A 14,761-nucleotide genomic window follows, 5' to 3' on the forward strand; every position below is an offset into this window, starting at 1 on the left:
GCGGGAGAAAGTTTAATCTACTGTGACCTGCCCTCTTGGTCCTAATTATTTACAGCTGTACCACATGCGAAATACACTCAGCTTTACCCCCAGTCCTCAAAGCCTCCTTCAATCAGACAGAGTTCCGGATCTACGTTAGGTCCGAGCGAGGCACCGGGAAAGCTATGACTGAAACGACTACACATGGACACCATGATCTGTGTTACCCACCCCTCCCACAGCCCGAATCCAGTGACAGGACACGGCAGACTTACAGCAGTGGACCACCTGCAGTAGACTTCCTGCAATAAACATTTCCTTTCACAGACTGGACAAGACAGGAAGCAGATGCGAGTATGCAGAAGAAACCACCATATGCCCTTCTACCTTTGGGTACAGCCAGAGCCTCCTTTGAGACACCGATTTCAGTACTGGCTGGTCTCATTCAGAAAAATGTTGCATAACAAGCCGCCCCCAACCAGTAAGACACAACAATAAGCATTTACTGTCGCCTCCATGGGTTTGCAGGAATCAGCTGGTCTAGGCTGTGCTGGGCTGTGCTGGGTGAGTGGGCTTCAAGCTCTGGGCCAGCTGGCCTTGGCACCTCTCAGTGAGCTGGGCTCAGGGTTGGGTCTTGTGTGCTCATTCAGGGGCCCGGCCAAAGGAGAGAAGTTTACAGGGTAAGCCTGGCTCAGGGTAAGGGCGGAAGTGCCAGAGGGCAAACCCAACCTTGCAAGTAGATCTCGGGGCGCTGCTTGCATCATATCTACCCACATCCTGTTGGCCAAAACACATGGTGTGCCAGTTATCAAGACTCTCAGCTCCAAATTCACCCTTCCATACCTGCTGTGGGATAATGGACTGGGTTCTTTGTTTCTCCTTTGAGTGAGCACAGTATTACAGTTGTCAGTAGAAGGTGCAGGAGGGACACTGCAGGAGAAAGCGGTCCTCTGCCTAGTTCCTGCTGCAGGTGTTTGCCCCTGGCCCTCCTGTTGCAAGGTGGGCAGTGGTGTGGGTGTGTAAGGACACTGGGTGATGCTCTGCCCCAGGTACACACCCAAAGGACGAGTCACTTGGTGACCTTGCAGCCCCAGCTGAGCAGGTGGCCACTCCTGTACCTGCCAGCCCTGCCCCTCCATGCACCTGCCAGCTAGCCTCGACTTGCCTCTGCCCAGAAGTCTGGTTTCACATCCTCCCAGCGTGGACACTGCACAGTTCAGGCCTCATACCTCCACAAGGCTTACCTGTGTGCTCCAAGGCTGCTTCCTGCTTGCTTGGAAACCATGAGCCTGTCTGGCTGGGGCAATGTGGTAAGCGGGCTGCAACCCCACCTTCCTTGATGAGGTCTGAATCCTATCTTTGGTGAAGGGTTCCCCTTCCAAATTCGCCCTTGACTGGGCCCTTCACCCCAGGGATACCTTTAGGGTTTTCTTTGTACCTTTATGGGGCTTCCCTGGTGGCTCAGACGGTAAAGTGTCTGCCCTCAATGTGGGAGACCCAGGTTTGATCTCTGGGTCAGGAAGATCCCCTGGAGAAGGAAATGGCATTCCACTCCAGGACACCTGCCTGGAAAATCCCATGGTCGGACACAACTGAGCAACTTCACTTTCACTTTCTTTCACTTTTGCACCTTTATAGTTATTCCCTCTTCATAGCACAATCGTTCTTTAGCACAATCATTCTCTTTTTTTTTCTTTTTTTTTTTCATTCTCTATTTTAAAGAATAAAATAAAGTCCCTGTTTAAAGGACTGTGCAGTTTCTGTCTCCTGACTGGCCTAGACTGATCACTGCAGCAGAGCCCAGAGCAAAGGGACGCAGAGCACACCGGCTTCTGCAGCAAAGACAGGTCACAAAACAACAGGGGTAGAAAGGATAGAGGTGAATTACAGCCACTAGGTCAGTCTACCTCACTTCACTCTGACACAGGAGAGAAGGCACTTGGAAAGACAATTAGTTCTGGGGAAGAGCAGTGGCGGGGTTGTGAAAAATCTGTTGTCAGGGAAGCCATTTGGCAATAAAGGAAGCCACCAGGGGGCACCCGGATTTGAACCGGGGACCTCTTGATCTGCAGTCAAATGCTCTACCCCTGAGCTATACCCCCTTGCTCCATAAGAGCTTCTTAATACCTTACTTCAAGTGTGTTACCACACCCAAGCATTCCATAGCTACTGTAAATTCTATCCATTCCTCACCACCTCTGAAACTGGCAAAGCCACCACAAACTGACTGGAGGCCATTCTCAGGCCATGAGTTCACCTTTGCAGCCCCCAAGGCCCCGCCCTTGTCTAAGAGGTACCTTTCCAGAGGGAGGCACCATGTTTGAGAAAGAGGGCTTTTAGGGTTGGAACCCCGCCCCCTCTGCGTTCTTCCTCCCTTCCCTCCTCCCCCAGCTCCTCTGACTCCGTCCCCTGCTCTGCGCCAGCCTCCTTGCCTCAGCCTCCTTCCTTGCCTGACCCTCCATGGCACACTCAGCATTCCCGGCCTGGTCCCCACCTGAGGCGGTGTCCTAGGGGCTGAACCCAGGGGGGACTCGCGGAGAGGTGGCGCCAAGATCCTTTGGGGAGCACAATCGCGGAACCTAAGACCAGGCGTTCAGTTCAGTTCAGTTCAGTTGCTCAGTCGTGTCCGACTGTTTGTGACCCCATGGACTGCAGCACACCAGGCTTCCCTGTCCATCACCAACTCCCAGAGGTTGCTCAAACTTGTCCATCGAGTCAGTGATGCCATCCAACCATCTCATCTGTCGTCCCCTTCTCCTCACGCCTTCAATCTTTCCCAGCATCAGGGTCTTTTCCAGTGAGTCAGTTCTTCACACCAGGTAGCCAAAGTATCAGAGCCTCAGCTTCAGCATCAGTCCTCCCAATGAATGTTCAGGACTGATTTCCTTTATGATTGACTGGTTGGATCTCCTTACAATTCAAGGGACTCTCAAGTGTCTTCTCCGACACCACAGTTCAAAAACATCAATTCTTTGATGCTCAGCCTTTTTTAAGGTCCAACTCTCACATCCATACATGACTACTGGGAAAACCATAGCTTTGACTAGATGGACCTTTGTTGGCAAAGTAATGTCTCTTCTTTTTAAATATGCTGTCTAGGTTGGTCATAGCTTTTCTTTCAAGAAGTAAGCGTCTTTCAATTTCATGACCAGATGTAAAGGTGGTTATTTGGGGGCCCACAGGCTGGGACCAAGGGGTGCTGCTGTGTGGTCAGAGCTCTTTCCTTCTGGCTTGCGGTGGGAGATCCTGGGTCCTGTGTGTGTCTGTTCCCTTGCAGACCTCCAGACACCCCATATCAGGTCCAAACAGAGGAATATTATTCAGTGATGAAAAGTAACTAGCTATCAAGCCACAAAAAGGCATGGAGGAAAGTTACATTCATATTGCTAAATGAAAGAGGCCAGTTTAAAAAGGCCATATAGTGTACATTTCCGACTAGATGACATTCTGGAAAAGGCAAAACAGTGAAGACAGCAAACAGATCAGTGGTTGCCTGGGATTTGGGGTAAGAGAGTGGGATGAATAGGTATAGCAGCGGAATTTTTAGGGCAGTGAAACTATTCTGAAGGATATTGTAATTGTGGGTACACGACATTATGCATTTGTCAAAACCCACAAATCCATATGATACCAAGCATGAACCTTAATGTTAACCATGCACATTGGTTAATATTAATGCATCAACATTCATTTGCTATTTTTAATAAAGGTCACACTAAATCAAATCCCTTACCATTATAAAATGGAAGTGACAAACAGATTCAAGGAATTAGATATGATAGAAAGAGTGCCTGAAAAACTATGGACAGAGGTTCATAACATTGTACAGGAGACTGTGATCAAAACAATCCCCAAGGAAAAGAAATGCAAAAATGCAAAATGGTTGTCTGAGGAAGGCTTACAAATATCTGAGAAAAGAAGAGAAGTGAAAGGCAAAGGAGAAAAGGAAAGATATATCCATCTAATGCAGAGTTCCAAAGAATAGCAAGGAGAGATAAGAAAGCCTTCTTAAGTGATCAATGCAAAGAAATAGAGGAAAACAGTAGAATGGGAAAGACTAGAGATTTCTTCAAGAAAATTAGAGATACCAAGGGAACATTTCATGCAAAGATCGGCATAATAAAGGACAGAAATGGTATGGACTTAACAGAAACAGAAGATATTAAGAAGAGGTGGCAGGAATACAGAAGAGCTATACAAAAAAGATCTTCATGACCCAGATAACCACAATAGTGTGATCACTCACCTAGAGCCAGACATCCTGGAGTGGGAAGTCAAATGGGCCTTAGAAAGCATCACTAGAAACAAAGCTAGAGTACGTGATAGAATTCCAGTTCAGCTATTTCAAATCCTAAAAGATGATGCTGTGAAAGTGCTGCACTCAATATGCCAGCAAATTTGGAAAACTCAGCAGTGGCCACAGGACTTTTCATTCCAATCCCCAAAAAGGCAATGCCAAAGAATGTTCAACCTATTGCACAATCGCACTCCTTTCACACATTAGCAAAGTAATGCTCAAAGTTCTCCAAGTCAGGCTTCAATAATATATGAACCAAGAACTTCCAGATGTTCAAGCTGGATTTAGAAAAGACAGAGGAACCAGAGGTCAAATTACCAACATCTGCTGGATGTTGGCAATCATAGAAAAAGCAAGAGAATTCCAGAAAAACATCTACCTCTGCTTCATTGACTACGCTAAAGCATTTAATTGTGTGCATTTAATTTTTCACAACAAACTGTGGAAAATTCCTAAAGAGATGGGAATACCAGACCACCTTACCTGTCTTCTGAGAAACCTGTATGCAGGTAAAAAAGCAACAGTTAGAACCACATATGGAACAATGGACTGGTTCCAAATTGAGAAAGGTGTATGTCAAGGCTGTATATTGTCACCCTGCTTATTTGACTTTTATGCAGAGTACATCATGTGAAATGCCAGGCAGGATGAGGTACAAGCTGAAATCAAGATTGCTGGGAGAAATATCAATAACCTCAGATACACAGATGACACCACCCATATGGCATAAAGTGAAGAGGAACTAAAGAGCCTCTTGATGAGGGTGAAAGAGAAGAGTGAAGAAGTGGCTTAAAACTCAACTTTCAAAAAACTAAGATCTTGGCATCCAGTCCTATCACTTCATGGCAAATAGATGGGGAAACAATGGAAACAGTGACAGACTTTATTTCATTGGGCTCCAAAATCACTGCAGGTGGTGACTGAAGTCATGAAATTAAAAGACTCTTGCTCCTTGGAAGAAAAGCTATGACCAACCTAGACAGCACATTAAGAAGAAGAGACATTACTTCGCCAACCAAGGTCCATCTAGTCAAGGCTGTGGTTTTTCCACTGGTCATGTATGGATGTAAGAGTTGGACCATAAAGAAGGCTGAGCACGGAAGAATTGATGCTTTTGAACTGTGATGCTGGAGAAGACTCTTGAGAGTCCCCTGGACTGCAAGGAGATCAAACCAGTCAATTCTAAAGGAAATCAGTCCAGAACATTCATTGGAAGGACTGATGGTAAAGCTGAAGCTACAATACTTTGGCCACCTGATGTGAAAAGCCGACTCATTGGAAAAGACCCTGGTGCTGGGAAAGACTGAAGGCAGGAGGAGGAGAGGACCACAGAGGATAAGATGTTTAGATGGCATCACCAACTCAATGGACATGAGTTTGAGCAAGTTCCGGGAGATGGTGATGGACGGGGAAGCCTGGCGTGCTGTAGCCCATGGGGTCACAAAGAGTCAGGCATGACTGGACAACTGGACAACAACCACACTGATATAAAATTTAAGAATGGGGCACCTGGGAGGGGGCACTGAGGTGAGGGGATGGAGGGGAGCTCTCTGTACTTTCTGCTCAGTTTTTCTATAAAATTAAAACTACTCTGAAAAATAAAGTCTATTAATTTTTTAAAGTGACAGCAGTAGGGTTACTTGGATTATGAATCAGAGACCTTGTGATCTGTGTTTAAATGATCTAACTGTGAGCCATTATTGTCTAAAAAGCATCTTTCCACCCACAGTGCTATCCTGAACTGTAGCACAGCCAGTCACCCAGGTGTTTGTGGCTTCCAGAACCCGGCAGAAGCACGACTTTCTCACTAGGTCCACCCTCTCCCTCCTTGCTCCTGGCCCTGTCGAGGGCACTGGCTTTGATAATTATATGTGCATGCTAAGTCGCTTCAGTCGTGTCTGACTCTTTGCGACCCCATGGACTGTAGCCCTCCAGGCCCCTCTGTCCATGGGATTCTCCAAGCAAGAACCCTGGAGTGGGTTGCCATGCCCTCCTCCAGGAGATCTTTCCATCCCAGGGATTGAACCTTCATCTCTTAGTCTCCTGCATCTGCAGGCAGGTTCTTTTATCACTTGCGCCGCCTGGGAAGCCCATGTTCAGGCAAAATGCGCTTGAGACTCATCCAGTGTCATCTCTCCCCAAATGTGTCTGATCGGGCAGATAGTGCTGGTCGCGTAGGAAGAGCAGAGAATGTGTTGTTTTTCAAATAAAAGTATTCGGATTTGTCCCCAGCGTCTGCGGGGGCACAGCTGCTAATTCAGTTGGCTCCTTGGACCTTCCTAACTCACTTGAAAAGAGAAATAATAATATAAATAGCAATTGGAAGAGCTGACCAAACACACACAGCTCTTAGGGTCAAGACAAAGCCTCTAACGCTGGATGAGGAAAACTTCCAACCATTTCCTGAGTCAGAAGATGACCTTTCTTACCTTTCCTCTCCTCTCCTTACTCCCTCCATGTTCAGTTTGCTAAGCCCCCCTGGAGGAAAGTAGCCTAATTTAAAAAGCCTCCCAACAAGCGGGGTTGGGGGTGGAGGTGAAGGTTGGTGGTACTGAGATCTAACCTACAGTGACCACGTATGTGGTCTCCAGATGGAAAGAAAATCAGCAGGGGGCACCCGGATTTGAACCGGGGACCTCTTGATCTGCAGTCAAATGCTCTACCCCTGAGCTACACCCCCAGGCCATTCTAGGTTCTGAACTAGCACCAATTCACTATGTCATAACACCCAGGTATGCAGTTACCATCCACTCTCCGAGAGCCAGTGGGAACCTGTAGAACGGCATCCCTCAGTAACGCCCTCTGGTCTCCAACCTCCCCTGCACCTCCCACAGAATACTTCTTGGATGATTTCTCTACAGACTATGTCAGCTGTTTTGTTTTTTCTTCCATGTGAAACTAATTATCTCATCCATATACTTTTTGTCCTGGGGGTTTATACCTTTTTATTGCTTTATTATAGTTGTTGTTCAGTCGCTAAGCTGTGTCTGACTCTTTGCAACTGCACGGATTGCAGCACACCAGGCTTCCCCGTCCTTCACCATCTCCCCAAGTTTGCTTGAAATCATGTCTAGTGAGTCAGTGATGCCATCCTACCATCTCATCCTCTGTCTTTCCCTTCTCCTCTTCCCCTCAATCTTTCATCAACATCAAGGTCTTTTCCAGTGAGTCAGCTCTTTGGATCAGGTGGCCAAGTATTGGAGCTTCAGCTTCAGCATCAGTCCTTTCAATGAACATTAAGGGTTGATTTCCTTTAGGGTTCACTAGTTTGATCTCCTTGCAGTCCAAGGGACTCTCAAGAGTCTTCTCCAGCAATCACAATTCAAAACCATTAATTCTTTGGTGCTCAGCCTTCTGTATGGTCCAACTCTCACATCCATACATGACTACTGAAGAAACCATAGCTTCAGCTATACAGACCTTTGTTGGCAAAGTGATGTTATACTTGTTAATATGCTATCTAGGTTTGTTATAGTTTTCCTTCCAAGGACCAAGTGTCTTTTAATGTTGTGGCTACAGTCACTATCTGCAGTGATTTTGGAGCCCAAGGAGATAAAGTCTGTCACTGTTTCTACTTTTCCCCCAATCTGTTTATCATGAAATGATGGGACTGGATGCCAAAATCTGTTTTTTTTGAATGTTGAGTTTTAAGCCAGTTTTTTCACCCTAACTGTTGCTTCTTGACCTGCCTACAGGTTTCTCAGGAGACAGGTAAGGTGGTCTGGTATTCCCATCTCTTTAAGAATTTCCACAGTTTGTTGTGATCCACACAGTCAAAGGCTTTAAACTAGTCAAAGAAGCAGAAGTAGATGTTCTTCTCGAATTCTCTTCCTTTTTCTATGATCCAATGCATGTTGGCAATTTGATCTCTGGTTCCTCTGCCTTTTCGAAATCCAGCTTTGACATCTGGAAGTTCTCAGTTCATGTACTGCTGAAGCCGGGTTTGAAGGATTTTGAGCATAACCTTGCTTTCATGTGAAATGAGCACAATTGTATGGTCATTTGAGCATTATTCAGCACTGTCTTTCTTTGGGATTGGAATGAAAACTGACCTTTTCTAGTCTTGTGGCCACTGCTGAGTTTCCCAGATTTGCTGATATACTGAGTACAGCACTTTATTATTATTTATCATAATTAGGAAAATGTTATTTTTAAAAATTGTGTAAGTGAAAATATAGGCACTAATAAGTAAAATTAAATAGCAGTGTAGCCAGACCCATGAACCATGCATGCATTTCAAAAAATTTTTAAATGTGATACTTTGGTGAGAAGAGCAATTGAATAATAAAGTTGTCTTTACTGATACTTTATAGTATTATAAAATAAATTTTTTAGGTCTAAAGAAAAATAACTTCCAACCTAGACTTCTGACAAGGTCGGGTGTGTTCAGGGTGCTATGGCTATAGACTCAATCTAGAATTCTGAACCCAGGTAAACTGACATTCAAGCAAGAGGACAAAAGAAAGACATTTCAGATGTGCCAAACCTAAGACCATTAACTGGATCAGAACCTCAATGAATCAAGGAGAAAGAAAGGAGACGAACCCAGAGAGAAACAAGGAAATGCAAAGCTGAAGGATGACTCCCCTGGGATATCTGGAGCTGCCTTCTCTCCTGAGCTACTTGCCTTTGTGGGGCCAAAGATACTCTCCCCTCCTCTGTTTCCTCCTCTGCAATATAGAAGTCACAATGCAACCCCCTGGGCTGAATTATTCTGAGGCAGACTGAGATCTTCAACTTGAATCGGGCTGCTCTGGACAGACGAGCTGGATCTCCTTGACTCCCTTGAATGAGTTTTCCCGTATTGGCAGAAGCTTTTTTAGATTTAGTTTCCTGAATGGTAAACTGGGAAGAGAGCTAATCCATGACAAAGAAGACCCTCCCAGGGGTTCCCAGCAGGCAATGGGAGAAAAGGGTGGGGGGGTCTAAGGATATGGATCTTTGATGGAGTGGAGGAGGCACCAGTGCTCAGTAAACACAAGATGAGGGAAGGGTGAACAGGTGTCCTGGGTGTGGCTGCGAGTGTGAAAGGGCCTGGTCACAGATGGGTGGATCTATAGCAGTGGTTCTTAAAGCATGGCCCAGACTACCAGCATCAGTGGTACCTGAGAATTTGTTAATCAGAAACTTTCAGGGGGAAGTCCAGACATCCCTGTTTTAACAAGTCCTCCAAGTAATTTTGATGCACCCCCAAATTAAGAAGCATGGATCTAGAGCAGAGTTCAGAGGATAAGCAATCTGATTGTGGTCCTTGGTTTTCATCCTGCCTCTGCAGTATGTCAAGGCTGTATATTGTCACCCTGCTTATTTAACTTATATGCAGAGTACATCATGAGAAATGCTGGACTGGAAGAAACACAAGCTGGAATCAAGATTGCCAGGAGAAATATCAATAACCTCAGATATGCAGATGATACCACCCTTGTGGCAGAAAGTGAAGAGGAACTAAAAAGCCTCTTGATGAAAGTGAAAGTGGAGAGTGAAAAAGTTGGCTTAAAGCTCAGCATTCAGAAAACTAACACCATGGCACCTGGTCCCATCACTTCATGGGAAATAGATGGGGAAACAGTGGAAACAGTGTCAGACTATATTTTGGGGGGCTCCAAAATCACTGCAGATGGTGATTTCAGCCATGAAATTAAAAGATGCTTACTCCTTGGAAGGAAAGTTATGACCAACCTAGACAACATATTGAAAAGCAGAGACATTACTTTGCCAACAAAGGTTCATCTAGTCAAGGCTGTGGTTTTTCCAGTGGTCATGTATGGATGTGAGAGTTGGACTGTGAAGAAAGCTGAGGACAGAAGAATTGATGCTTTTGAACTGTGGTGTTGGAGAAGACTCTTGCGAGTCCCCTGGACTGCAAGGAGATCCAACCAGTCCATTCTGAAGATCAGTCCTGGGTGTTCTTTGGAAAGAATGATGCTAAAGCTGAAACTCCAGTACTTTGGCCACCTCATGCGAACAGTTGACTCATTGGAAAAGACCCTGATGCTGGGAGGGATTGGGGGCAGGAGGAGATGGGGACGACAGAGGATGAGATGGCTGGATGGCATCACTGACTCGATGGACGTGAGTTTGAATGAACTCTGGGAGATGGTGATGGACAGGGAGGCCTGGCGTGCTGCAATTCATGGTGTCGCAAAGAGTTGGACATGACTGAGCGACTGAACTGAACTGAACTGAACTGCCCACCAGCACAGTCTGACCCTGGGGCAGGTGCTAGAATTCCTAACCCATCCCTTCCTGGGGGTTCAGTACCTAAGGCTTCCTGCAGGTGGCGCACAAGGGAGCCGATATAGATCTGTGACAGGTGTTTCTCAAAGTGGGATCCCCCAGACCCTCAATAAGAAGCTTGTTCCTAACCCCACATCACATCTGCAGGTTTGACAAGCTCCCAAGATGCTTCCTGAGCACAGGAAATCTGAGGACTGGCCCGAAGGGTGCAGCGTGCCCAGGGTCAAATCTGGTGTCCCCGTTAGCTTTTCCCTGCGGTCCTTCGGTTGCATGGCACTGTGTGCTCTGCTAAGCCCACACTCTAGTTCCCCTGATGGTCCCAACTCATCATTAATCTAGTAAAACGCTCCTCTTCTGTAGCCTTTACATTTTTTGACTGATAGAGCATAGGGAAAAGAGGAAGATAAGAGACTCACTGGCTTAGTTATAAGGTCCTGAACCCAAAGTCAGGACAAGTGGATTCCGGTCCTGAGTTTATCTGTAAAGAGCTGTGTGTGCTTGGGCAGACCAGAAATCCTGAATCTCCGTGTTGAGACGCCCATTGTGAAGGGCATCGACCAGAGACCCTGAAGGCCTCTCCTGCCATGAATACCAGTGTCTGTGCTTTTCCAGAAAGAGCAGCGAGGTGGTTATAGGGAGGGGGAACCTGTTGCTTGTTCTGCATCAAGGGAGTAAAATTATAGTGAGGCTGGTTTGGCAGCTTTGAGCAGGCCCAGCCTGGTGAACATCTTGTGGCAAAAATTTATAGGAATGTTGGGCATGGCGACACAGGTAAAAGGTAGTACTAAGGCCTCTACTTACATCAGGGGGTATAGCTCAGGGGTAGAGCATTTGACTGCAGATCAAGAGGTCCCTGGTTCAAATCCAGGTGCCCCCTGCTGTCCTTCACTTTTGCTAGCTGGAGCTGGTATTGAAGATTCAGCTCCTTTCCCTTATCCAGGGCCTCAGGATACCAAGTCCTCTCAACTCTGAGGTAACTGAAAACCCTGTCTCTGAACACCGCAACTCTAGAGTGATACGTTCCTCCAACAACGGCTTTTTATTTCACTTACCACTGGTCTTGTTCTACACAGGCTTGTTTCTACATGTTTTCATTGCCCTAAGTCAGTGCTGTGTTGGTAAGTGTTTAACAACCAGCTCTTGAGGGGAGGGGAAGCATTGATTTGCAGTGTTTTCCAACTTCACGGTATAAATAATCTCACCAAGTCCAGTGTCAAGCCACCAACACAAGATCGCTGATCATGGTGTTGGGAAGACATGCTGACAGGTGACTCCCTGGAGCAAGTGGGCTCAAGCACACCACTGCTCCTGACCCATCTTCCCTATAGTGGCATGGGCTCTTTGACCCCCACACTATCCTCACAAAGCTTACACAAATAAGAGCAATGGCTATCACAGAATCATCCATTTACTCAAGACATATTTGTGTTCTACTTGATGCCAGACACAGGAGAGACAGAGCTCAGCAGGAACTGTCTGTGGTGAGCAAGGGAATCAAATGAAGAAATGGTCAAATGAATGAAGGATAACTAGATAAAAGAATAGAGTGCTAATTTAAAAGAAAAGGGAAAAAAAGGAAAAAAATAAAAGAAAAGGATTTCTGTAACCAGCAATATGCTAAACTTGATCTTCTAAAACTCCTCCTACTTCAGAATGTCCAGAAATGTAAAGTAAAAGAGAGCAAATATCCATTCGTAGGCCTTGCTGAGCTCTCACAGCAGTAAAGATCTTTTAGAAATGGGGGTGGAGGGTGAACTAAAACCCTCCAAGAAGGACTGTGATGGTTGTGGTGATATAACCTACTTGCCTGAGTCTTAATAGCCATTTCAGTTCAGGAAATTAGGTTTTAATCCTCTCTGGAATCACACAGAGTAGGACATGACTGAAGTGACTTAGCAGCAGCAGCAGCAGCAGCAGCCACACCATTAGTGAAAGGGTGGACTAGGAAAATACCAGCACAAGAAGACAGGGGGCCTTTCTCTCTTCAGGAGGAAGAAGGCATCTCCCCTGAGAATTCACAGCCAGGGATTTACTCCCACATATGTTATGGCTTTGAATTTACAGTATCTGCATGGCTCAGAAAGTTCCCAAGCTGAAAGTTAACATAAAAAGTGCACTCAGGCTAACAATGATTCTGGAGTACCCAGAAGAAGCAAACACAAACTCTTAGGGGCATGACTTCAAGAGGCCCCACAGAACTCTACTGATGAAACCTGGATTAAGATGAGTTCACAGTTCAAAATAGTAAAATATATGAGGAATCCATCTACCATGAATGAAAACCATTAGACAAATAAAGAATGTCAGATAGCAGAATTATCAAACAGGTATTATAAATTAAGTATGGTTAATGTTATTGGAGATATAAGGAATTGAATAAATGAGAATAGATGATTTCTAATGAGATGAAGAACATTCATTTAAAATAAAAAATACAATAATTGAAATTAATAGTTTAGGGCAGTTTAGACAGAGAGAGAGAGAAAAGAGAAATCTGGGAATGAAATGGGATAGAAATCTTAGAAAAAATTACCAAGAACAAAGCACAGAGGTCTAAAAGAATGCAAAACATAAAGGAGTGGCTAAGAAAGGTGGAGAATAAAATTGAAAGTTCTAACAAATATCACATATGAATTCTAAAAACAGAAAAAATAATGGAGGAGAGGCACTATTAAAAGATATAATGTTTGAGATTTTCCAGACTTGTACAAAAATACAATGCCTCAGATTTAGGAACCATGAGTTCCAAGAAAGATAAATAAAAATAAATCCATACCTAGGTACATTGCAGAGAAACTTCATAATACCACAGACAAAGGATGATTTTAAAAGCAGTCAGAGAAGACAATTCTTGTGAGAAGGAATAACAATTAGACTGACAGCAGACTTTTCAACAGAAGCAATGAAAGTTGGAAGACAATGAAATAAAATATTAAGTGTGTAAAAGTAACTGGAGCTTCCCAAGAGGCTCAGTGGCAAAGCATCTGCCTGCCAGTGCGGGAGACACAGGAGACATGGGCTCAGTCCCTGGGTTAGGAAGATCCTCTGGAGGAGGAAATGCAACCCACTCCAGTATTCTTGCCTGGAAAATCCCATGGACACAGGAGCCTGGTGGATTACAGTCCATGGGGTGGCAAAGACTAAGCAGAACAAGAATAACTAACTTAGAATTCTCTACTTAGCTCAAATATTCAAGAGTGAGAGAATAATAAGGTATTTAACTGAAATCATTTACTTCTAACATATCTATCTTTGCTATAAGAACTTTGAAAAGTTGTTCTTCAGAAAGAAAAACATAGAACCCAGAAGAAGAGAAAAATAGTGAATGAAGATATTAGCAAACATGTTGGTAAATCTAAACAGCATAGATTATACAAATTAATATACTAAAGTCCTTCTATTGTTTAGAAGGAGAGTGAACTGTAAAATATAGTTAGACTATATTAAAACAAAACTTAGCAGCAGCAGCAGCAAAACAAATATGTGTATAAAAAATATAAAGATTAACTTCTAAAAGCATAGAAAAGGAAGGCATGCATTTCAAATCAGTAGAATAAAAAAGGTGAGTAAAGAAAAACTAACCAATCCAATAGACGGAAAGAATGGAGAAAAGGCACAGAAAAAATCATTATCAATAGAAAGCAAGAAATAAAATGGTAGAAATGAAGTAAAACATATTACTAAACACAATAAAGGTAAATAGACTATTTGCCAATTAAGATAGAGATTGTCATATTGGATTATACAACAACAACAAAATGTAGCTACATGCTCTTATAAAACACACAACTAAAATATATATATCCAGAAAATTTGAAAGTAGGATGGGAAAAGATATATTAAACAAATACTATCAAAAATAAAGTTAATGTAGCAATACTAAGTCAGGCAAAATGGAGTATAGGTTAAAAGTATTATTAAGGATAAAGAGAATGAATTCATAATAATAAAATAAACACTTTCCCAGGAAAATACAATTCTAAACTTGTAAACACAGTCTCGAAATATGTAAAGCAAAAATTGTCAGAAATACAGGAACAAATTGACAAATGCACAAGATTTATAGGAGGTTTTAACACATCTTTCTCAGTAACTGATAGATCAAAAGTTAAAAAAAAATGATATAGAAGACATAAATAACACAACCCAAGCTTGATGTAATAGAACTAACTTGATCCCTACATACATACATACACACACACACAAATATATGTACTTTTTTAAAGCAAACATAGAACACTTTGAAAC

General features: G+C 43.9%; 3 non-coding genes across 3 annotated transcripts; 1 reads left to right on the top strand and 2 right to left on the bottom strand.

Moving 5' to 3' along the window:
• Window positions 1-2,009: 2,009 nt before the first annotated feature.
• On the bottom strand, window positions 2,010-2,081 carry TRNAC-GCA. Its single transcript has one exon. It is a non-coding gene; the product is annotated as a tRNA-Cys (tRNA).
• Window positions 2,082-6,884: 4,803 nt separating this feature from the next.
• TRNAC-GCA lies at window positions 6,885-6,956 on the bottom strand. Its single transcript has one exon. It is a non-coding gene; the product is annotated as a tRNA-Cys (tRNA).
• Window positions 6,957-11,318: 4,362 nt separating this feature from the next.
• TRNAC-GCA lies at window positions 11,319-11,390 on the top strand. Its single transcript has one exon. It is a non-coding gene; the product is annotated as a tRNA-Cys (tRNA).
• The last annotated feature ends 3,371 nt before the right edge of the window (window positions 11,391-14,761 follow it).

The sequence above is a fragment of the Oryx dammah genome, unplaced genomic scaffold, assembly GCF_014754425.2.
Source record: "Oryx dammah isolate SB20612 unplaced genomic scaffold, SCBI_Odam_1.1 HiC_scaffold_18, whole genome shotgun sequence".
Classification (NCBI taxonomy): domain Eukaryota; kingdom Metazoa; phylum Chordata; class Mammalia; order Artiodactyla; family Bovidae; genus Oryx; species Oryx dammah.